Below are 26,188 nucleotides of genomic sequence, written 5' to 3'. Positions count from 1 at the left end.
CTTCCTTGTCTCCCCCAGCTGAATCCGACTTCCCCTCGCAGCCACAGACAATGCGGCTGGGGAGCCTCAGTCAGGAGAGGCCCTTCCTGCTGAGCTCACCACGAGGGAAGGTGAAATGGGAGGAGGTGGAGATGTGGACCTGCTCCCTGGTGTTGGATTCCACTTCTGCTTTGGCTCAGTTCAGAGCCTGTTGGACTCTCCCATCTGTCCAGTTAAGAAAGTAACTTCTTCCAAAAAGAGGAACTAGTAGAGGAGGAAAGAATTGAGAAGCTTCCTGATTTAGTACCTCCTGAAGATGGTGACCATACTGGGGGAGAGGGAGGAAGCTCTTGTTTTAGGCATTAAAATGAGTTTAAGAAAATAAAAGTGCCTTCCTTTAGGAGAGGCAGAACTAGTTTTTAATATTTTATGGAAGCTACTGGAAAGTTAGCATAAGCTGTAGAGAGGTCATCTTTAAAGCAAACATGGTATAATAAGCCATATCTTAAAATGTAATTTTAAACTTAGACCAAACTATTCTATTTTAAATTGGGACTTTTTAATAACAGAGAATTCTGTCTAGTTTTTTATGATCACATGTGCACATGTACACATGCACACAGGAACACACACACGAATAGGCAAAATAATGAAAGGATATCCACAAAGACAGCCCTGTGTGAAATTCAGTGTGGCATTGTTTTTATCCTTTGGTTTATCAATTTTTTCCCTACAGTTTCCAAAATGCTACTTGTCTAATAAGAGAAAAGTGTGTGTGTGCGAGCATGTGGGTGCGTGGTGTGTGTCCATGCACGCATGTGTGCTTGTGCACGCGTGTGTATGTTCACATGTGCCTGTGTGCATGTGTGTCCACGTGTGTGCATGTGTGTCCACGTGTGTGCATGTGTGTGTACACATGTGTGTACGCACGTGTGTGTACACATGTGTGTGCACGTGTGTGTGTGCACGCACATGTGTGTTTAAAATAAACAATTCTGTAGCTCCTGAGCATAATCTGGCCTAATGCGTAATAGCAGGAATAAACAAAGTCAAACCATCGCTGTCCTGGGGAAACCTTGGCAGTATATGAAGGGCTGGGAAGAGTAGGAAGGCTAAAGCCAGCAAGATTAAGCAAGACAAGCCCTTGATTCCTAGAGAATGAGGCATGAGGACAAGTGTCCTAGTATCGGTCACATGTCCCCATAAGACACATGGAAGTACATTAAAAAACTGTGAAGAAAATTAAATCAAGTAAGTGATGACAGCTAAATTCATTCTGATTGTTGGCATTTTGGGATGTTTTTCAGTTGGGCTTTTATAGCTGGTGGAGTTCCCCAAAATATTGTTATATGGCAATAGTTCATTTAATTCTTAATTTTTCCATGTTAAAGACATAGTTTTAACTTAAAACATTAGAGGGGGAATCAAGAAGATGTTGGTAAAAGGATATAAAATTTCAGTTAGGAATAAGTTCAAGAGATCTGTTGTGCAACATGGTGACTATAGCTAATAACAATGCATTGCATACTTGAAAAGTGAACGCTTTCACCACCAAAAAATGATACATATGTGAGGAAATGGATATGTTCAATAGCTTGATTTAGCCATTCTACAATGTACACATATATCAAAACATCATGTCATACCCCATAATGTATACAATTTTTATTTGTCAATTTTAAAATTTTTTAAGAAGATAAATTTAGAAATGTACATTTAAGACCTTATTTTTACAAGTGTACTTTTATTATGAAATATACAAATATAGCAAGAAGGAATAAATTCACCCTATTTCAAACACAACCACTGTTAATATTTTGGTGTAAATTCTTTGGCCAAGGATATTGTCTTCCTGCAAGAACTTGATTCTAAGACACAGACACATGTCTTATATGGTGATGGCAAGGTAAAGGAGAGAAGATAGAAGAATAGAGATGAAGGACGGATCAGGCAAAGCAGATTCTCTTCAAGTAGAAGCTGCTGATAACTTTTCTGCCCTTAATTTAATAATATATTCATGACAGAGATAGTTGTCTCGGTTGATTTTACTATAGTTGTTCCTATGCGCAGACACATCGTGTAGGGGGAAGATAGTGCTTGAGCTTGCTAGAACTTCAGTTCCAGACCTACCACTCACGATTCTGTGTCCTTGGGAAGGACTTAGATTGTTACTTAAACAAGCTGAGTCTTGTTTTCTCATCTGTCAAGTGGAATTACCAATGCCTATTTCAAATGGCAGTTGAGAGAATGAAATATTGGACACATAGTACTTCCACATTTTTTTTTTTTTTTTTTTTTGAGACGGGGCGTGTTCTCTTGTCCAGGCTGGAGTGCAATGGTGCAATCACAGCTTACTGAAGCCTTGAACTCCTGGGCCAAAGTGATCCTCCAGCTTTAGACTCTCGACTACAGATATGTGCCACAACACTTGACTAATTTTTTTTTTTTTTTTTTTGTAGCAATGCGGTCTATGTTGCTCAGTCTGGTCTCAAACTCTGGGCCTCAAGTGATCCTACCGCCTTAGTCTTCCAAAGTGCTGGGATTACAGGCATGAGCCACCACACTCAGCCCCTTTTTAAAAGATTCTTTTAAAAATTTAGTTTGACTGGTAAAGTTTTACCCATTTGTCTTTCCACTTTAACTGCTTATGCTTTGTTATGGCATTGCTAAACAGGATGCTTGTGTTTGATACCTAAAGAAACAACTGCTGGCCTTAACATGGCTCTGAACCTTCCACTAAATTACATATTTTTGATCATGGAAAATTCTTTTCTAAATTTTTGGACTATGCAACTATAACCTCAAACATGTGAGTTAGTAACTATAGGGGCCAGAAAATAGGGACCATTAAGCCAAATTTGAGCTGTTCTTTCATTTCAAGAAAGGGAGGAGTATTACTAAATTGCAATTTGAGGGATGACTTCTTTCCTAGATGTCAACAAAATGAAATTCCACTTAGTAATTCCTGAAAGAAAAGAATATTATCCATGCTGTAATTTATATTTATCTTTCCTTTTAAATAGATCTTCTAAATTGAGAGATGAATGAAGAGTATCAATAAACCATTTAGAAGTCAAAGTTGGTAAATGAAATTTTATTTTAATCTGGGAGAGTTTACCTTATAAATTTGTTCCAGGGGAAAAGCTCAAATATGATGGAATCAAATGTAAATTATAAAATCAATTATTTAGGTGAGGTGGGGCAATCAATAAAATAACTGGGCTTCAGGACACTTTGGTAGCTGGGCTGTCTTCAGATTATCCAGAACAATTAAGAAGACTCACTAACTGTCATTTTCTTTATTCCTTAACTTTTTTTTTTTTTTTTTTTTTGAGACTGAGTCTCGCTCTGTCACCCAGGCAGTGGTGCTATGTTGGCTCACTGTAACCTCTGCCTCCCGAGTTCAAGCGATTCTCCTGCCTCAGCCTCCTGAGTAGCTAGGACTACAGGCATGCGCCACCATGCCCCGCTATTTTTTTGTCTTTTTAGTAGAGATGGGGTTTCACCATGTTGGCCAAGCTGGTCTCGAATTCCTGACCTCAAGCAATCTGCTGCCTCAGCCTCCCAAAGTGCTGGGATTACAGGCATGAGCCACCATGCCCAGCCCCTTAACCTTTAAATTATTACTGAATTGCCTGTCACCAAGTAAAGTCCTAAGGATCCTCAAAAACTTGAACTCATACAGAATGCTTTGTTTAAGACCTGGGGGTGAGCAGCTGTTAGTAAACACAAATGCTTAGATGCTACGGCTACACTAAAATTGTGGTGAAAATTTAGAATAGTAAAGCATTATGCCCTATATGCCTTGGCTTAAAATGGAATTTTTCGAAAATCCCAATGGTCACATTACTGTTACTTATCCTAAGGAGATATTGTTTAAAAGTTCTCTTCTGCAGTAAGCATCACAAGCCCCTGTATGAGTTGATGGGAAAGGCAGGGCCTTGCAAGGCTGACTGTATTAGTCCATTCTCATGCTGCTAATAAAGGCATACCTGACATTGGGTAATTTATAAAGGAGAGAGGTTTAATGGACTCACAGTTCCACATGGCTGGGGAGGCCTCACAATCATGGCGGAAGGCAAACTAGAAACAAAGGCGTGTCTTACGTGGTGGCAGGCAAGAGAACGTGTGCAAAGGAACTCCCCTTTATAACACCATCAGATCTCATGAGACTTATGCACTATCACGAGAACAGCACTGGAAAGACCTGCCCCCATGATTCAATTACATCCCACCGGGTCTCTCCCACGACATGTGGGAATTATGGGAGCTACAATTCAAAATGAGATTTGGGTGGGGACACAGCCAAACCATATCACTGAGTAAGACCATGATGAGGAGTCATAGCCACTTTAGATGCTGGCACTTGGTGAGCAAGTCAATGTCTCTAGACCCAGTCATTGGCCATTGCGTGTCCACATGGATGTTCACTATCAGTAAGGAAAGGGTTTCCTGGCACCCACAGCTTGCTTCTAATTCTGAAGACTTCCTCTTTTGTAGCCCCCTCTCCTGTCTAGGCCCCTGGTGGTGTTTGGGCCCCTGAGGGAAGGGGAAAGACTAATACTGTCCTCTCCTATGGCCCTTGGAAAGCTGAGGCAGTGGAATCTACTAAAGAGGTTCATCGTCCCAGCAAATTTTATCTTCACAGTTCAGAATGTTAGTGCTGTCTCTCCAGCACCAGCCCCATGTCCAGATGGCATGGGCAAATGCTTGAGAGCCCTGCCAGGGCCACAGTACTACTGAGATTCCCAATTGCTGATGACCCTTGAGGTTTTTCTCCAGAGAGCCTCATCTAAAACATCTTTGTGTAGGGCTAGTTCACGACATAGTGATGTAGTGACCTGAATTAATTAATCCACTTACCTACAACGAATAGTGCCCTAAGGAATGCAGTATATACCAAAGAGGGCAAGGCTGGAAAGCTCTAGAACACAGCCCATAATGTAACCACAGAACTAGGAAGAAAGCTGTGAAAGAAAAGGTGATCTCCCCAATTCAGAATTTGTCATGTCTCAGAACTTCCTGTTTCTATGCTATTATTGGTCTTGCTTGCAAGATAATTCACTCAGCACAGGCTTTTGGAATTTCTGCTTTTCAACAAATGAACTAAATTCTTTAAGCTAGCACCAGCCTCCTGGTTGGCTGCCTCTTTTCTCACCTAATGTAATTATTTACTGTGAAGATGGATTGGAGTTGAGATTTCATAATGCTGCCGTAACATTTCTCTCTCACTCTCCTGCATCACACTCACAGTGACATTTGGGCCATTTTTTGCCTCTGCATAAATGCACAGTCTTGCCATCCATCATGCCAAGGGCAGCTATGAATGAAATGAGCATTAAGCATATTAGTTTTCAATGCTATTAAAGCCATTAAACATATTAGCAGGCCCATTACTTTATTTTCCTACAGATATTTTAGTATTGTGACCTCCAGTCATGAAGAAAATGCGAAGCCTTCCCAAGCAAAAGCCGCTATGAATGTGGGTAGGAGGTGAAGTTCACATGGGCCAAATCAGATCACTAATGGAAAGTTATGCAGGTTCTAGCCTGCCACATGACATGGCCAAATGTGAGATATCACACAACCAAGGAAGACACTGGTCTGTGCATGCTTTCCCACGCACCCAGTCGTACACAACTCAATTTGAAAACCAAAAAGAGGAAGTGAAATTAGGAATTTCAGTCTCCATCTACCTCTCTTCTGATCTACCTTTAAATGGCAGCTACAGAAACAGAATAGCCTGAAACGCCAGAAAAATGTAAAAGTTCTTCATTTAAGTTTAGAAAAAGGAAACTAAAAATAACCTCTAATTGAAGGAGTTATTTCAGAACCAGACTTGGAAACATTTAGCATAGTCTTTTAATTAATTTATTCTGAGGATAGTGCTGAAAATATATCTATCTACCTAATAGCAGAGAGAAAAATCTCCAACTTTGCCTTCTGGCTAGATTCGTTTTACCCTTACTGATATTTCCTCCCCTTATTTGTAGTTTTTGTTTCAATTATCCATGGTCACCTGTGGTCTGGAGATTGATGATTACAGTGCAGTAAGATATTTTGAGAGAGAAAGAGAGACCATAGTCACATAACTTTATTTTATTTTATTTTATTTATTTAAAATGGAGTCTCTCTTTGTCACCCAGGCTGGAGTGCAGTGGCACCATCTCAGGTCACTGCAATCTCCGCCTCCTGGGTTCAAGTGATTCTCCTGCCTCAGCTTACCGAGTGACTGGGATTACAGGTGCCCACCACCATGCCCGGCTAATTTTTTGTATTTTTAGTAGAGGCAGGATTTCACCATGTTGGCCAGGCTGGTCTCAAACTCCTGACCTCAGGTGATCCACCTGCCTCAGCCTCTCAAAGTGCTGGGATTACAGGCATGAGCCACCACACCTGGCACACATTCACATAACTTTTATTATGGTATATTGTTCTATTTTATTATTAGTTATTATTGTTAATATTTTGCTTGCTTAATTTATTAATTAAACTTTACATTAGGTATGTATAGGAAAAACCAGTGTAAACAGGATTTGGTACTGTGGTGGTTAATATCGAGTGTCAACTTGATTGGATTGAAAGATGCAAAGTATTGTTCCTGGATGTGTCTGTGAGGGTGTTGCCAAAGGAGATTAACATTTGAGTCAGTGGACTGAGAAAGGCAGACCCACCCCAACCTGGGTGGGCACCATCTCATCAGCTGCCAGCGCGGCCAGAATAAAAGCAGGCAGAAGAATGTGGAGAGACTAGACTGGTTTAGTCTTCTGGCCTACATCTTTCTACTATGCTGGATACTTCCTGCCCTCGAACATCAGACTCCAAGTTCTTCAGCTTTGGGAATTGGACTGGCTTCCTTGCTCCTCAGCTTGCAGACAGACTATTGTGGGACCTCACCTTGTGATGGTGTGAGTCAATACTCCTTAATAAACTCCCCTTTATATATATACACATCAATCCTATTAGTTCTATCCCTTTAGAGAGCCCTAATACAGGTACTATCGTTTGTTTCAAACATCCACTTGGCTATATCCCTGCAGATCAGTGGGAATACTGAACTTATCATAGGAAAAGCACCACCCTCAGTATCTTTTCGAATATAATGTACGCGCGTGAGAAAGAGGCTTTCTGCAACAAAAATGGTGTCATGGGAGTTGGAGGAAATGATTTAAAACGTTTGCAAGTTACTATTGGGAAAAGTTAAACCTAACGTAAATTTTTTTTTTTTATTATTATACTTTAGGTTTTAGGGTACATGTGCACAATGTGCAGGTTTGTTACATATGTATCCATGTGCCATGTTGATTTCCTGCACCCATTAACTCGTCATTTAGCATTAGGTATATCTCCTAATGCTGTCCCTCCCCTCTCCCCCAACCCCACAACAGTACCCGGAGTGTGATGTTCCCCTTCCTGTGTCCATGAGTTCTCATTGTTCAATTCCCACCTATGAGTGAGAACATGCGGTGTTTGGTTTTTTGTCCTTGAGATAGTTTACTGAGAATGATGTTTTCCAGTTTCATCCATGTCCCTACAAAGGACATGAACTCATCATTTTTTTATGGCTGCGTAGTATTCCATGGTGTATATGTGCCACATTTTCTTAATCCAGTCTATCGTTGTTGGACATTTGGGTTGGTTCCAACTCTTTGCTATTGTGAATAGTGCCGCAATAAACATACGTGTGCATGTGTCTTTATAGCAGCATGATTTATAGTCCTTTGGGTATATACCCAGTAATGGGATGGCTGGGTCAAATGGTATTTCTAGTTCTAGATCCCTGAGGAATCGCCACACTGACTTCCACAATGGTTGAACTAGTTTACAGTCCCTCCAACAGTGTAAAAGTGTTCCTATTTCTCCACATCCTCTCCAGCACCTGTTGTTTCCTGATTTTTTAATGATGGCCATTCTAAAATTTTAAACTTAAACTAGACCCTCAATTTAAAAATTTCTAGCCTTCCAGTATTTCATGTGTAACCTTGAGGAACACTTTGAGCTGTAAGAAAATGAAGACCTATTCTTAATCATAATGACATTGTTGTTTTCGTAAAGGGTCGGTGGCCTCAGTGTTGATGCAAGCAGCTGAATAATGTCATCAGGGAGCCAGACTCTTCCTATATTTCTGCGTATTCATTCTTACAGGACTTTTTGTTCTCATGACTGCAGCCTCACTATCACAACATGGCTGCTGAAGTTCTAGGCATCACATGCATAGGCAAAGCCAAAGGAAAGAGGAGCCCAACAGCTGAGGTCCTCTGAAAAAGAACAGGTTCTTTCCACTAAATTATGAAATCATTAGACTAGAAACTGTATCTATTTTGTCTTTGTGTCTTCCACCTTCCCTGGACCAGCTCCAGTAAGGACACATAGCAGATGCTGAAATGGTAGAATTAACAGGAAACCATGTAGTATATTCTAATCATGTTTGTCACCAACCGTTAGTCAGTGGATTTTTGTTTCTGGTATACTCTGCTCAGTGTATCCACATTCTCATCATCCTCACCATTTGCCATTTATAAGGTGGATAAAATGGTAAGGTATAGATCACACAGTGTGATCTCGATGACCAGACCTGCTAAAAGGAAAGTACCTCCTAAAGCATATTCTGCCCTGTTTAAAAATAAAAATGAATTAACACAAAGCATAGTTGGCCTATTACCACACCTCAGTGCTAAAGGTGATTTTCTTACTGTGGGACATAACAAAAATATCTTCTATTGTGACTTTTTTTTAATCCCTCAAGACTTAAATATAAATATGACCACCCCTAAACCAAATTGAAAGAACATAAAAACACTTTGCTCCTTTTCTCCATTTTTAGACAGCTAGGTCAAATGATATGTACTTTTAAATGGCTTTTGACATATATTGTTGGATTCCTCCATAAAGCTCTCTGTAAGCACTTATGAAAATGTCCCTAAACAGAAAAATTGTGTTATTGATAATTTGTTCCTGTGTTTGGTGTCCTTACTTTTCTTTTTTGACCTGCTAAATTAGGGAAAGTGAGCTATGGATATGCCTGACTATAGATGATAGACTGCTGGGAGCTTGTTGTGGGGAATTGCTAGGGTTTGCTTTCTGTATCCCTAGTCCCCACATCTGTCACCAACCAGCAGCACTACAATTTCGCCTTTAAGGAAACCTCCCATTATGTAGCCTTGCTCAGAAAGGTGAACCACTTTCTTGCTAGAGCCCTTCTTTTCCTTCCCACAAGGGCCATGCTCTGCCAAGCAGATACTCTCTCCTGAAGTCTGAATGTTTGTGACTCTAGCAAGGCCAGTGAGTACTCTTGGCATTCATTTGTTATGTGAAAGTAGTGGTGTCTGGACCAACCTCTTCTTACTGTCTAATCCTTCCACTAAATTCCATTTTGTTCTTAAGATAGCTAAAATGGGTTTCCGCTGTTTGCACACATGGATTACTAGGTTTCCTTTTTTAAAATTAATGACCACAAATCCCAAAAGGTCTGTCAATGATGCCCAGCAGTCATCTGTGGTTCTCTAGGAAGCCGCCCCTCCACTCTCTGAGATGGGCATTTCATAACACCTCTCTCCTCAGGTTTCCTTCCTCAAATCTCAGCCAGCTGCCTTGACTCATACTCCTCCAAAAAGAAAGACATCAGACTTGAACTTCCTCATATTCCCATCACAAAATTACAACCTCACCTGCATCTATATTAGCTTCTCTGTTTTTCCTGCATGAGAATTGAGTAATCATCTCCACTCCTCTCAGAGACCACCTTGGATCATGAAGTAGAAGCTTTATGTTGAGGAAAGCAGGGAAATAAAATAGAAAGGGCGTGGATTCTGGCAAGACGGATGTGATGGATGCCACAGTATGCTGCACAAATACGTGCCTCCAGGACTGAAGTTCTCATTCTCCCAGCTTCCAGAATTGTTGGCAACATAGTGTTGCCAGCTGATCCTTTCTCTGGCATGTTCCCTCAGCTGAAGTGAGCACCATTGTTTAAGGCCAAGCCCCCTTCCTTGTAACAGCCCTCCTCCAATGACAGGTCAATGTAAAGGTATAAAGGCTCATCTCCCTTGCTCCAATTCTGGACAGCTTTGCAGAGCTATCATAGCTCCAGAATGGATCATAGGATAGGCTGAGATCTTTATTGATTGCATCACAGCTTGAATTTTCTCTTTCCGAAAATCCTATTTCCTTCACTCCTGTGAGCATGCCCTAATGCACCCATCAACAAATCTTTTATCAGAGTCTGTTGCTTGGGAAATCTGCCTAGTAACAGTTAGTGCCAGAAGCAGTCTGAGAGAGCAGACTCTAAAATGAGATTTTGGAGCTAGATCACTTGCAGGCAGCTGGCAATGATGATCCCATCACACCTGGTAATTACTGGTAGACCCTGACATGTAGTAGCATGCAATTGTTAAAAATTTTACCATGATGAACTGAGATGTTATACTGAGGTAAGGTAATTTACTGACAGGTGCAATGTGTGAGGCATTTTAGAGATAGAGAAAAAGAGGATAAGAAATATAGAACATAAAGGCCATTGCTAGGGTCAATCAGTGCTTTGGAGAAAAACAATGAAAGACTGAGAGTAAATTAATCAGCAAGTAAAGGCCAAATGTAAGAGCCAGAGGGCCTCCTTGGCTATACATAAAACAGCTTTTGATTTTGTCAGAGTGACTTCAGCAAGATGGTGGAATAGAAAACCCCCTGGAATCATTCCCTCCACACAAATACAACAAGAAACAATTCAAAGACAAAAATACCAACCTGTATACCCCAGAACTCTAGGGAGAAGTAGAGAAACCCCCTGGACCCACAGAATCAAGAGAAGCTACGACCAACCCACAGTTGCCAAGGTGAAAGGAGGAAACTGGAGGTGGAGATTTGGTTTCTCCATCAGTTCAGGTATCTTCATAGGAAGCCCACTCTAGTCTCTTCCCATGAGAACTATTGGGAGTGCCAGGAGGGCTGAACAAACTGGGGTGAACTGGGGACAAAGCAGGGCAACGATCACATCGATTGGCATGTGGGTCTTATCAGCTCAGTGCTCCAATCAGTGGGGACACAACATTGAAGACACTGGATGGTGCCATAACACCATAGGGGGCACCATCCATGGGAAGGCCGGAATCCCTAGTAAAATGTTTCACAAAGCCCAGGTACTCATGTGGAGCCATCCTCTGGCCCAGAAACAACTAAAAGGTTGGGAATAAGTTCTGATGCCCACTTAAGTCTTCCCCAGAAGAAACAACAGCAGGACAGCAATATAGTTTCAAGGCATCATTTATGCTCCAGTGCCTACTATATAAGTCTTCTCTAGACTGGGAAACAAAGGCAGGGCAGCAATTTATTTCCAGAGTAGCACTGAAGTTCTGTGCTCACTCTAAGTCTTCTAGACCAAGAAACAATGACGAGCCAATGAGTTAGTTCTAGTGTGATGTTTTAGTTCTGGTGCTCACTCTAAGTCCTCCACAGAATAGGAAGCAACAACAAGCAAATGTTTACATTCTAATATTAGGAAGTAAAGTTCTAACATCGGCAAGGAACAGCTGCAAAAACTAAGGTGGCTGTCACCTCAAATGCACAAGCATCAATGTAAAGATGCAATGATTGTGAAAACTCAGGGAAATATGACACCACCAAAAGAAACCAACAAAGCTCCAGCAATAGATCCAGAAGAAATGAATATAAAATATCTGACAGACAATTCAGAACAATCCACTTAAGGAAGTTCAGGGAATCACAAGAAAATACAGATTAAGTCAAGCGCGGTGGCTCACGCTTGTAATCCCAGCACTTTGGGAGGCCGAGGCAGGTGGATCACGAGGTCAGGAGATCGAGACCACAGTGAAACCCCATCTCTACTAAAAATACAAAAAAAATTAGCCGGGCGTAGTGGTGGGTGCCTGTAGTCCCAGCTACTCGGAGAGGCTGAGGCAAGAGAATGGCGTGAACCCGGGAGGCGGAGCTTGCAGTGAGCCGAGATTGCGTCACTGCACTCCAGCCTGGGCGACAGAGCGAGACTCCGTCTCAAAAAAAAAAAAAAAAAAAATACAGATTAAAAACTAAATGAAATTCAGAAAACAATCCAGGAGCAAAATGAGATATTTGACCAAAAAAAAAAATTTTTTTTTAAACCAAATAAAGGCCATCAAGTGCAAAATTGGAAGAGAGCCCTCACAAGAAAGCAAATAAACTTGAACTTTGATGGGACTTCCCAGCCTCCAGAACTATGAAAGATAAAATTTCCTTTATTAAAAAACAGAACTGCATAAGATCTGTCATAACTTAGTTCCAGTGACATGTAGAAACTTCTATATAACTCTAATCCCTTTCCACCATTTTTAAAAATCCAAATATTATACCCATTACAGGTATATTGCTTACAAACACAATATTACACTTTTATAATTATTACTTTATATAAAACATATGTCTTTTAGAGAAGCTGACAGAAAGAATGTAGTTATAGAGTTTATTAAACTTCCAATTTACTATTTCTGATTCTCTTATTTTCCTCTTTTGGATTCAAGTTACCATCTGGCATCATTTCCTTAGTGCAATAAAGCTACATTCTCACCTACCTTTTTTGTTGTGTTATTGTCAAACATATTACATTTCTGTATGTTATATACCCTACAGTACAGTACAATATAATACAACACAATACATATTGTTTCATGTAATTGTCCTTAAATCAGTTAAGAGAAGAAAGGAGAAGCAATATGGAATTGCTTTATCTTTTAGAATTACCTACTTAATTATCTTACTGGCACTCGTTTATTTATATTGATTCAAAATACTGTTTGCTGTAACTTGCTCTCAGCCTAAATAACTATCTATTTCTTAGAAGCACATCTGCAAGCTCTTCTTTATCACCTTTTCACCTTCATTTTTGAAAAATAGTTTTTTCTGGATCTGAGATTCTTTGTTGACAGCTTTTGTGTGTGTGTGTTTGTGTTTTTTGTTTTTGTTTTTGTTTTTTTTTACTTTCAACAGTATGAATATGTTATTCTAATGTCTACTGGCCTCTGTTATCCCTGATAAGAAGTAAGCTGTTAATCTTATTAGTACTCCCTAGTGCATGATGAGTCATTTTCTCTTACTCTTTTTTGAGATTTTTCTCTTTGTCTTAACTATGATGTGTCTGTGTGTGGCTCTCTGCATTTCTCTTACCTGAAGCTTGTTGAGCTTATTGAATGTGTAGATTATTGGGGATTTTTTGGTCAAATTTGAGAAATTTTCAGCCATTATTTCTTGATTTTTTAATTCACATAGAAAAATTATATATATTTATCATATACAACATGTTTTGAAACGTGTACATTGTGGAATGGCTCACCCAAGCATATGAATACTTAATGAATCTATTAATTCACATACTTATTTTTTTGTGGTGAGAACACTTAAAATTTATTCTCTTAGGAATTTTCAAGAATACAATACATTGTTATTAACTATGTACCATGCTGTACAATAGATCTCTTAAACTTATTCCTCCTATCTAAATGAAATTTTATGTCCTTTAACCAACATTTCCTCAAGTATTCCCCAATCCCCAACCCTTGGTAACCACTATTCTACTCTCTACTTCTATGAGTTTAATTGTTATACATTCTACATATAAGTGAGATCATGTGGTTTTTATCTTTCTGTGCCCGGTTTATTTCATGTAACTTAATGTTCACCCAGTTTACCCATATTGTTGCAAATGACAGGATTTTCTTCTTTTTTGTGGAAGAATAGTACTTTGCTGTGTACGTATACCACATTTTCTTTATCCATTCATCTGTTGATGAACAGTTAGGATGATTCCATATCTTGGCTATTGTGAATAATGCTGTGATGAACATGGGAGTAGAGATAGTTCTTTGATATACTGATTTCATATACTTTGGATATATATTCAGGAGTGGAATGGTGGTCATATGGCTGTTTTATTTTCAATTTTTTTAGAAACTTCCTTTTTTAAAAAAATAATGGCACTAATTTGCTTTCCCACCAGCAGTATGCAGGTGTTGCCTTTTTCTTCACATCTTCTCCAGTACTGGTTATCTTTCATCTTTATGATAACAGCCATTCTAAGAGGTGTGAGGCCGTATCTCATTGTGGTTTTAATTTGCATTTCTCTGATGATTTGTGATTTTGAGCATTTTTTCATATACCTGTTGTCTGTTTATAGGTCTTCTTTTGAGAAATGTCTATTCAGATTATTTGCCTATTTTATAACCAGGTTATTTGTTTTCTTACTATTGATTTATTGGAGTTCCTTATGCATTTTGGATGTTAACCTCTTATCAGATGTACGACTTGCAAACATTTTCTCTCATTCCATATGTTGTCTCTTCACTCTGTTGATTGTTTCTTTTGCTGTGCAGAAGATTTTTAGTTTGATATAATTCCATTTGCCTATTTTTGTTTTATGCTTGCGCTTTTGGTTTCATCAACCTTTATTTCTTTAGATATTTTTTTGTGTTTTTCTTTCTCTCCTCCACTTCTGCTATTCCCATTATACATATGTGGGTGCATTTAATGATTTCCCACATTTCTCTGAAGTACTGTTTGTTATTTTTATTCTTTTTTTGTACTCTTCAGATAGTATAATCTCTATAAAACTATCTTCAAGTTTGCTGATTCATTCTCCTGTTAATTCAAATTTGTTGTTGAGTACTTCTAGTGATGTTTTTATTTGTTATTGAAATTTTCACCTCCAGAATTTCCATTTATTTTAAAATAATTTCTCTCTTTATTTAAATTCTTTATTTGATGAGACACTTTTTTATACTTTTCTTTAATTTTTAGATATAGTTTTCTTTAGTTTTTAGATCACCAGTACCCTCAGTTGTGATCTTTGACCTCTCTCCAAGTTAATGATGCTGTTGTTTTGGTTGTTTATTTGTTCAGTGACTTGGCAGACCTAACTATGTGAAGTTTATTTCTTCTGAAGTGTGCAGCCTTTGATGTCTCTTCTGATCTTTTTCTTGTTTTATATTTTATTCTGACTACGTAGGAGTTGCCTGTAGGTCAGTATAAGCCACTTATTTGTCAAAGATTGTGCTTAAGATCTTCTAGTAAGTTAGACTTTTAACCTTTGCCATGGGATGTATGTGTAGTATGGAGGCTATCACAATTCAAGGAGTTTATCTTTTTCCCCTACATTCAACCAGGAATGGGTAGCTGTATTTTCCATCTCTGATGTCTCCTGAGTGTGCAGCTTTGTCATGAAAACAGTCTTTCAGATTTCCAGGGATGCATTATTTTTATTTTTATTTATTTATTTTATTTTATTTATTTTTGAGACAGAGTCTTACTCTGTCATCCAGGCTGGAGCGCAGTAGCATGATCTCAGCTCACTGCAACCTCCATCTCCTGAGTTCAAGCGATTCTCCTGCCTCAGCCTCCCAAGTAGCTGGGATTACAGGCCCTCACCACCACAACTGGCTAATTTTTGTATTTTTAGTAGAGATGGTGTTTCACCATGTTGGCCAGGGTGGTCTTGAACTCCTGACCTCAAGTGATCCACACCCCCTCAGCCTCCTAAAGTGTTGTGATTACAGGCATGAGCCACTGTACCTAGTCTTAATTTTATTTTTAAGCCTGACTTCCTAAGAGTTGTTCTTGGGTCAGAGTAATTTATAGTTCAGTAATTTATAGTGTTTGGTCAGGAATTGTGCTTAAACCTCTTGTGTCAATGAAGCTTTGTCTCTTTTTGATGCATCTGCATGTGGCTTTGGAAATGTTTTCAGGTATGCCCTGTGCCTTTCTCCGATTGCTCCTGAGTGAAGCCCAGCACATGTGCACAGTCTTCCTAACTCCTAGAGTTGACTATTATCCCATCCGGGCCCTTCTTAGATGTTCTTTCCCTGATTCTCTCTGTTAAACTTTGGCTTGTGTTGCCATTTTGTTTTTTGCTACTCATATCAGGAAGCTATCATTGCCCTTTTTGAAAAATTTTTAATTGACAAATAATAATTTTCTATACCATAGAGTAAAATGTGTCATTGTGATACGTGTATACATTGGGGAATTAGCAGATCAGGCTAATTAACATATCCATCCCCTCATATATTTATCATTTATTTGTGGTGAGAACATTTAAAATTCCTTCTTTTAGCAATTTTGATACATACAATACATTATAATTAACTGAAGTCACCTTGCTATGCACTAGATCACCAGAAATTATTCCTCCTGTCTAATTTGTAAGCCAAAAATAAAATTCTAAGGTCCCCAACCACCTGAATGGACATGCTCATCAGCCAGGGCTCTTTTAAAATTTAACCTGAGAGACGGTTTCAACCCCCATGAATGAAAAATGGGGGTTGAACATGCCTCATTATACCTCTCCAGCATTAACATCGACACAGGCCTTAAGTCTGATAAGAAACATTTTACAACCTATTCTCTCTAAAGCCTAGTACTTGAAGGCTTCCTCTGTAAATAAGAACTTGGGTCTCCACAATCCTTTATCCTAACCCAAACATTTCCTTTCTAAATTGAGCAATGAATGATTCTTGAATTGGGCAACCCCAGAATCACAGCAGATTCACAGAGACTCCAGCACAGCCACATGGTAAAAGAATATTTATAGACAAAAAAAGGGAAATGATGTACAGAAATCGGAAGTGAGGTACAGAAATAGCTGGACTGGTTACAGGCTGGCATTTGCCTTATTTGAACACAGTTTGAACATTTAGCGGTCTCTGAGGTGTTGAAGGATGGCTGCTGGGATTGGCCAAGACTCAGTCATTGTTACAGGCGCATACTCCTAAGTTAGGTTTTCAGTCTTGTCTGACTATTAAACTACGTTGCTCTTCATCCACAAGGACTCAAATATAGAAGTACGGAATCCTTCTCAGGCCCATTTAGTTTGCTTTAACAATTCCCCCCTTTTGGTCATTTTCTCAAATTTGAGAGATTGACCAAAACCTTAGTCATTGATGTCACTATCACCATTGTAAATGTACTTATATGGTCTTGAAACCCACTGGGAAACAATAGAACAGTGGGTTTTGCAAGAAGGAACAACGACTGAGTAGGGGTACCTCTTTATGATGGAACGTTCTGTTTACAGGAGAAAAACAAAACCTGGTCTGCCCTAGGATCTTTGTGTTTCCTTGAAGTTTTAGTTTAATTATGTCACATTTAGCACAAGTGACTCCACATTAGTTTGGATTGGTCTGTTTGGGCCTAGTGCATGAGCTCAGTCCAAAATAATGGCCTCCCATAATTTTGTTTAAAAAAAAAATTCCCCTTTTTGGCAAGGTTCTCACTTAGGTGAGATTGTGACCAAAACTTAGGGCCTTAGCCCCACTCTCAATTACCATCATTTTGAGTTTCCAGTCTCAGCATGTCATTTATAGGTTGTGGTATCCTTATGGTCACACATTTCTTTCAGCTTTAATCATTCCAGTTGAAGAGAGACCATTTCACATTCTAGAGATGGCTGCATGCAAACATTTAAAATGTTTGAGAGAATACAGCGCAACAGAGAGACTATTATTCTGACTATTGGGAGGATAATACCAAGAGTTTGGAGTATGTGCCTCATACAGGGTCCCCATAAACCAAACCACTTAAAATTAAATAGATTAAAGAATGAGCTACATGAAGAGTCTGCTCACTTGACTAAGTGGTCTTCTCATTAATCCCCTACAACTGAATTTTTTATAATCTATATTCGAGGTATTTCTTTCTTTTTCTTTTCTTTTCTTTGCTTCTTTATTTTTTTTTGAGATGAAGTCTTGCTCTGTTGCCCAGGCTAGAGTGCAGTGGTGTGTTCCTGGCTCACTGCAACCTCTGCCTCCCGGGTTCAAGCGATTCTCCTGCCTCAGCCTCCCAAGTAGCTGGGACTACAGGCATGAGCTACCAGGCCCAGCTAATTTTTGTATTCTTAGTAGAGATGGGGTTTCACCATGTTGGCCAGGATGGTCTCTATCTCCTGATCTTGTGATCTGCCCACCTTGGCCACCCAAACTGCTGGGATTACAGGTGTGAGCCCGATGTATTTCTTTATAGGCCACAAGTGCCAGCAGCTGCACAGATACTTTTTTGTTTAGCTAATTCTATTATTCAGCATAACTTTCACAGGAGAATTTAAAGCCTGTTGGGTTATGATTGCCTTTACATAGAATCTGTTATGGAGTCTATTATGAGGGATACATTTCTAATTATTGCCTCTTTTATTCTAAATGACAGAAACAGGACCTATCAAATGATGTCTTTCTAGAAGAGTGAAGGCCGCCTGGCAATGTTCTTTTTAAACCATGATGTAGGTTAAGAGGAGTTTTGGCTGATTATGAGACAATATATGTACCATTAAAGTTTCTCACTTACATTGGGCCTTCATCTTATATCTATAAAGTATAAAGTATAAAGTTATTCATGTATAAGGCTGGCTGCAAAATCCTTCACAAATAAAAGTATATGCTGTAAGTGCACATAATAGATCCCCTTTTCACTTCTATTGTTCATAGAGGCATAAGCAAGACAAAAATATTCAAAGATAAGTGTTTCATGATAGCAGAGAAGTCTTGATCTGTGATTTTGGAAAAAGTTGTTCACATTAAGGATGCCATCTTCTGGGGAGGAACTTTCCTGGTTAGCTTTACCTTAAGGGTCCCAGTGGGTGTACAGTTCCAAGAGTGTGAAGGGACACTGCTCAGTATTGAGATTATGAACCCAAAGTTCAAGGTCCCCAAGTTTTGCTGTAGTGTGGATGGCAAGGACAGTCTTTCTCTGATGTTCTCAGAAGACCCAATCTTTGAGTTCTAGATTATGAAGGCGTTGTCCTCAGTGAACCATAAAAAACTTTCTTTACGGGGTGAAAATACACTGTAGCATAATAATCTGCTGTTATAACATCAGCCCTTTCACGTGGGAAAGCTGTTTTTTTTTGTTTTTGTTTTTTTTTGAGATAGAGTCTCGCTCTGTCACCCAGGCTGGAGTGCAGTGGCGCGATCTCGGCTCCCGAGTAGCGGGGACTACAGGCACCTGCCACCAGGCCTGGCTAATTTTTTTTTTTTTTTTTTTTTGTATTTTTAGTAGAGATGGAGTTTCACCCTGTTAGCCAGGATGGTATTGATCTCCTGACCTCGTGATCCACCCACCTCAGCCTCCCAAATTCTGGGATTACAGGTGTGAGCCACCACACCCGGCCTGCAGAAGCTTTAATAACAAAAGCTTTAAGGACTCAGGAAGAACAAGGCGGCCATCATGGTTCTCCATGAGTCCATGCTTAACATTAGATTTATGTCCTCTTGAATACCAGTTATTTCTCCCATTTAGGTGCATAGCACCGATAACTAATGAGTTATCATAGGTAATCTGACTTAGACCATGGAGTTCATTCAAATTATATATCAAAACAATTTTAGTATTGGCTGATTTAACATGATAATCTGGCAAAGTGTTTTCTTGGTATTTAATTAATTTTTGTTCTAGTTGGGTTAGCAGTTTTATAAACCAGTCTTTTTATTAAAGTTTTAGGAATTCTTACCCAGTCCAATTCTTGAGGAATTGGGGAATTCATGGGGAATTCTTACCCAAGATATGATTTTAAAGTTATTAGAAACCTGTTTTCAAGAGTGGTTTTCAGGGTCCTTTCCATTCTTTCACAAACAAGACACCATATTATAGGATTTTGCCTGCTTGTGAGTTTTCAGAAACTGCATCAGTATCAAGCAATTAACTCTGGAAATGACTTTAAATAGTCATAGTTAAAGACACAATTGACAAAGAAATTTGGTTATCTCTGTGGTCTACAATAACAACATAATAACCTTAATTATGATTGATAGCATATACTCAGAAATATTAGAATTCCCATACAATTTTGGAACATATATTACTATCATTCACTAGAATATAACCTGAAGAGTAAACATTATTTTTATTTTGAAAATGCTTCCTGTGATTTTTATACCAAATAAGCCAAATGTCACTGTTGCACCAGTGCATTATTGATGTCAAACCCAATTCTTAATAAAACCTTATAGACAAATGTATTCAATCTTAATCAGTTTGACCATAAGGTAGAATATTATAAACCTTGTATAACCTTTTACGATTTTTTTAAAGAGCAGATTAGTGCTCTAAGAAAAACCTGTTGTGCTTTTATTTCAATGTTAAATTTATGGAAAAACCGAATAATACCCCTTTAAATTTAGTCAATATTTTCACACATAGAATTTTTTACAAAAGTTAATTTTTATAAACCTTCCAGAATTTATTTAAACCTTTAGCTTTATTTAATTTAAAACAATCCTTTAACTCTCTAAACTAGGCAAAAATTTACATTCCCATACCTTCTTATAATCTCGTACCAAAAACACATTTCATTCTGCTTACACATCTTGTATGTAAACTTATTTTTTCAGTAGTCTCAACTTTCACTTTTGGTGCATAAATTTTCTTTTATGAATCCTTTTATGAAAGACCACCTATAACATGCTTGGACTTTCTAACTTGTCCTAAACATCCCCTCTTTTAAACAACCAGTCATTTTACTTTAGGACAAGAACTTACCATACAAGATCCTCTCTTATATAAAATCTCCTTTCTTTATAATCTTCTTTGCATAGTTCAGGGGCATGGCTAATTCTGCATATTCCCAGGCCTTATTTAGAATTTAATGTCTCCAAAGTAAATTGAAAATTTTCCAAAGTCAAAGCAGTTTATGACCTTAAAGCATTTAGCAAACCTAATATCTGACCTGCATAATTTAGACCAAATGTTTTTATTTTGCCAATAATCTTTGAAGCTGTTTTTCTTTCCCCAAAATTACTAAAGTTACATGAACTAAAAGGCATTACAGTTTTTATTTTTCTTTCAACATATTTAAGTATTTATTTTTGTTTAAGCCAATTAGAGCTCTTTTATATAAACATTTGCATACACAACACATATATAACTACACAGACAGACAGAATATTACTACTGCAGTTGTAAAATTTTTCATTTGCCAGTTTTTAAATTTCTTAAGTGGTTATTGGTTTTAGGGTGGAGTCCTTGGACGAACAGGGCCAGGAAAGGGGCTCTGGTGCCTCCTGTTTTTCCCAAGGAGTCCAGGCTGTTAGAACTTGAATATTCACTTTTAATTAAGCTGGCTTTTAACCATGGCACTCTTTAGTAAAATCCTTTTAAAATTTCTTATTACCTGACTTTAGCCAGGCCAAACGGTCTATGTTTCTGGCTTTTGAACTTTACCATAGGTAACTTCCCAGGTGCTCAGAGAAAGGAAAATTTAAGACAGTCCATGGAGGAGAAGAGAATCCACAAGGTTACACAGATTTCAAACTAGAAAGCACTCATTTCCTAAGCTGGGAATCAAACCCAGACTGCCACAGTGGAAAGGCAAAACCTTGTCTACTGAGCCACAGCACAGGGCAGTCCAATTACCTGTCCCAGAAAGAGTCTAGAGTAGTTAATTTTGAGCTTGCAAAGGCTTTTAACTACTCAAGATAATTTTTAGAGCTATGACATGAACCCTAAAATACCCATTCCCTGGAGGGTGGAGACCAGGAGAAAGTACTGCCACGTGGTTACAAGCTCAAGCCCCCAAGGACATAAAACAAGATGGAGACCTCATCCAGTTTCTTGTTTGTTTCAGGGACCCCTGCAGAAAAGTTCATTACTGGCCAGCTTGCTGGGCCATCTTGAGCAGCAACTTATGGGGTCCTATGCCCGTATTTTATTCTAAGATACCCCTCAACACAGAAAAACAAATTCATAGCACAAAATACACCAGATTCATTACAGCTTAAGACTAGCCTCAGAATTCTTTTTTGCATTAATCAAAACTTTACAGAGGAGATAAACAGTGATTTTTACCATTCACTCAAGCAGTTTGCACAGAGAGAGAAGCCAGAAATCTGACTGGTAAGAAATTCTTACCCTTTTGCTGGCATGCCAGGCTTCTGGGTTCCTTTTCCCTGAGCGGCCCTAGTGACCCAGCTCACTATACCATAACCCTGGGGGCCAAGCTGCAACACAAAAGAAAATATTTTTCTTTTTCTTTTAATGTACTTCAGTGCATTGTTGTTCATTTGGAGCATTCCATTGTAAGTTATCTTTAGTAAGATTTTGACATTTCTGCCAGACTTTGCTGCCTCCCAGGCCTAATGTATAAGCCAAAAGGAGCTCAGTTTTCCAGAAATTAAGAATCCCATTTTAACCTAAAATATTGGCTTTACTCTCAGATTCTCTTGATTAACTTAGACAATGATTCCTCCTACCTAGGTGTGCAAGAAAAATGAAACGAAAGGGTAGAACACAAAAAGCTCCATGAATTTTAAAAGCCAAATTTTATAACCCCTGCAATGTTACTGCTTACTACCAGTTCCTTTCTGACCCAGTCAGATGTAAGAGACGTCTAACTGGATCCAAGCCAGTTAACTTCCAGATCAAATCCCATCCTGGACCTAGTCCAGTTTCTGCCATGATTTCCAAACCCAGTTTGGATCAGAAATTTGCTCAAAGAAACTCAGCTCAAAACACAAATCCCTGGAGCTCCAAAATCCAAGAGGGAGCTTACCCACGATTCCCAGCTGCTCTGAGAGATCAGTGGACACAAGTGGGTTCTGCAGTAGCCTGTGTGTTCACTCAGCACTCCTGGGGGTCGCTAGAAGCTCCACTTCAGATCCTGCTTCTGACACCATCCGATAAAAGAAAAACTTCAGCCGAATTCAATTTAAAGGAGTTTAATATGTTTATTTGCAATTAAACTCCTTTAAATTGAAGTCAGCTGAAGTTTTTCTTTAATCAGTCCACAGACAAACTCAACCATTTGTGAACCAGAAAATTTTTAAATTTACGTATAGTCTGGAAGCCACGCTTCAAGTTGTCCTCCCTTTCTGGACCAAATCTTAATGTATTTCTTAAATGTATTTGATTGATATCTCATGCCTCCCTAAAATGTATAAAACCAAGCTGTGCCCTGACCATCTTGGGCACATGTTCTCAGGACCTCCTGATGGCTGTGTCATGTGCCGTGGTCACTCATATTTGGCTCAGCATTAACCTCTTCGAATATTTTAGAGTTTGACTCTTTTCGTCAACAAATTGACACTTTGCACTTTTTAACAAACATTTTCCCTTTTCCCTTCAACTCTCCCGCAACCTCATCTTCTGGAAACCACCATTCTATTCTCTACTGCTTGAGTTAAATTTTTTTAGATTTCACATATAAATGAGATCATACAATATTTGTCTTTCTGTGCATGGTTTATTTCTCCTGGCATAATGTCCTCTAGATTCATCCATGTTGTCACAAAAGAATTTCCTTCTTTTTGAAGGCTGAATAGTATTTCATTGTGTACATGTACCCTGTTTTTCTCCATTCCTCCACTGATGGACACTTAAGTTGATTCCATGTTTTGGCTATTGTGACTAATGCTGCAATGAACATGAGAGTGCAAATGTCTCTATGACATGCTGATTTCAATTCCTTTGGCTATATACTTAGAAGTGGGATTGCTGGATCTAAGTGCCCTCTTAATTGCTGTCCACCATGAATTAAGATCTCCATTGTTTCTACAACACCCTTAGGCATGAAATTCTCTACACCATTTTCCTAATCGAGTCAGTTCCCTTGGGCAGGACTACAGAGCTTTGTCCTTAATAAAGGCTACTGCTGTCCTATGGCAGGAACTCTGCAGACTGCACGGGGGCTTGGGTGTAGATAATAGCCTCCTTATCCTGGTGACATCCCTGCTCTATTGGATGCTGGAGGGAGGAAGAATGATAACCTCCAGCCTTCTTAGCTTGCCTTCTCCTTGTGGAACCTCTGCCCTGGGAATCACAGGGGAGGGACCTGGAGCCCCAGTATTCTCAGTCTGCTGGTCCTGAAATAGTATTTCCACCCTATGAGTAGGGTATAAGATGGGAGCCTCAGCCCTTTGGGCTATGTATGATCAGAACTTCTGTATGAAAGAGTTTATGCAGGAGATCATGTGTGGTAAGAACAAAGCTTCTCATCATAGGGGAAGTGAGAAACATCAGCAGCCTGCATTCCCAGGGTGAAGCTGTAGCCCTATTCTGGGACACAGGAGGGAGAGGGATCCCCTGTATCATATTCTTGGGCTTCACTGCCTGAAGTTGAGCGCCCAGAGCAGTGTTTCCATAAGTCAGAGCTTGGAGAGGGGAGGGAGGAAGCAGTCATGGCTCAGAGGACACTGTTAAAGTGAACTAAATATGGCCTGAGAAGGACTCTGTACTTCTATATTTGAGTCTTTGTGAACAAACTGCGACCTAATTTAGTAGGCAGACAAGACTGAAAACCTAACTTAGGAGTTTGCACCTGGAGCAATAGCTGAGTCTTGGCCAATCCCAGTGGCTGTACTTCGACCATTTATACACTGCTGAATGTTCAAGCTGTGTTCAAATAAGGCAAACGCCAACTTGGAACAAATCCAGCCGTTCTGTACCTCACTTCCAATTTCTGTACATTATTTCCCCTTTTTGTCTATAAATATTCTTCCACTACATGGCTGCGCTGGAGTCTCTGTGAATTTGCTGTAATTCTGGGAGCTGCCCAATTTGAGAATCATTCATTGCTCAATTAAACTCCTTTAAATTTAATTCGGCTAAAGCTTTTCTTTTATCAACACAGACTATGCTGTTACCAAGGATTTAGTAAATTTTCTGGAATAAATATTTCTTCGTTTTCTGTATGCCCTCAGGACAATGTGCGGAAACTTAAAAAAAACTATTTTCTTTAACTTCTTTTTTAGTAAAACGATTGTTATGCTTAGTAGGCTGCTATGCTTCTCACTTCTTCTTTCTGGAAATCTGTTAGCAATCACTGTCAATAGATTCTTGACAAAGACACCAAGGGAATTTAATGGGGGAAAGGATGATTGTTTCAACAATTGGTGCTGGAACAATTGGATATTTATATGCTAAAAAATTACCCTTGTTTCTTAACCTCACACCATAAAGAAAAATTGATTCAAAATAGATAAAGACCTTAAGGTAAGAGTCAACAGCAGAAAACTTCTAGAAGACATCAGAGAAAATCCAAGCAGTCACAAGTTAGATAAAGTTTTCATAATTAGGCTTTCTGGACTACCCAGAGGAGGGTCCATATGACATTGTTCTGGATTCCATTGTAACTTAAAGGGAAACTTTCACAACGTCTGGAGCCCTTGATATCCTGCAAATGAAGGAGGAGGATGTCCTCAAGTTTCTTGCAGCAGGGACCCAATTAGGTGGCATCAACCTCGACTTCCAAATGGAACAGCACACCTATAAAAGGAAAAGTGACAGCATCTGCCTCCTAAATCTGAACAGGACCTGGGAGAAGCTTCTTCTGGCAGCTTGCGCCATTGTTGCCATTGAAAACCGTGCTGATGTCAGTGTCACGCCCTCCAGAATACTGGTCAGTGGGCTGTGCTGAAGTTTGCTGCTGCCACTGGAGTCACTCCTATTGCTGGCTGTTTCATTGTTTCACTCTTGAAACTTTCACTAACCAGATCCAGGCAGCCTTCTGGGAGCCATGGCTCTTGGCAATTACTGATCCCAGAGCTGACCACCAGCCTCTCACAGAGGTGTCTTATGCTAACCTGCCTACTATTGCTTTGGGTCACACAGATTCTCCTCTGCGCTGTGGACATTGCCATCCCCTGCAACAACAAGGGCACTCACTCAGTGGGTCTGATGTGGTAGATGCCAGCCTGGAAGTTCTGCACATGCGTGGCACCATCTCCTGTGAACAACCATAGGAGGTCGTGCCTGATCTCTATGTCTACAGAGATCCCAAGGAGATTGGAAAGAAAGAGCAGGCTGCTGCTAAAAAAGCTGAGGCTAAGGAGGAATTTCAGGGTGAAGGGACTGCCCTGGCTCCTGAGCGCACTGCTACTCAGCCTGAGGTTGCAGCCTGCTTTGAAGGTGTGCAGGTCACACAGGTGCCCCTTGTGTCTGTTCAGCAGGTCCCTACTGAAGACTGGAGCACTCAGCCTGCCACGGAAGACTGGTCCACAGCTCCCACTGCTTGGGCCACTGAATGGATATGAAATACCACTGAATGGTCGGTCTTAAGCCATTTTCCACAGGCTCCTAAGCAAAATGGAAATAATGTTGTTGGAAAATAAACATCAGTTCTTAAAAAAGAAAAAAAGCTTTTTATAATTAGGACATAAAAATACAAAGTATAAAATAAAAATTGGATTTCATCAAAATTAAAAACTCTTGGTCCTCAGAAGAAATTTAAGGATATGAAAAGGTAAGCCACAGA

General features: G+C 39.4%; 1 pseudogene; it reads left to right on the top strand.

The window, feature by feature from the left end:
• Window positions 1-50: 50 nt before the first annotated feature.
• On the top strand, window positions 51-25,967 carry LOC115830400 (annotated as a pseudogene).
• The last annotated feature ends 221 nt before the right edge of the window (window positions 25,968-26,188 follow it).

Source organism: Nomascus leucogenys, chromosome 3, assembly GCF_006542625.1.
Source record: "Nomascus leucogenys isolate Asia chromosome 3, Asia_NLE_v1, whole genome shotgun sequence".
NCBI classification, from domain to species: Eukaryota; Metazoa; Chordata; class Mammalia; order Primates; family Hylobatidae; genus Nomascus; species Nomascus leucogenys.
The sequence above is the reverse complement of the archived record's forward strand: the minus strand, read 5'-3'. Positions and strand labels throughout refer to the sequence as shown.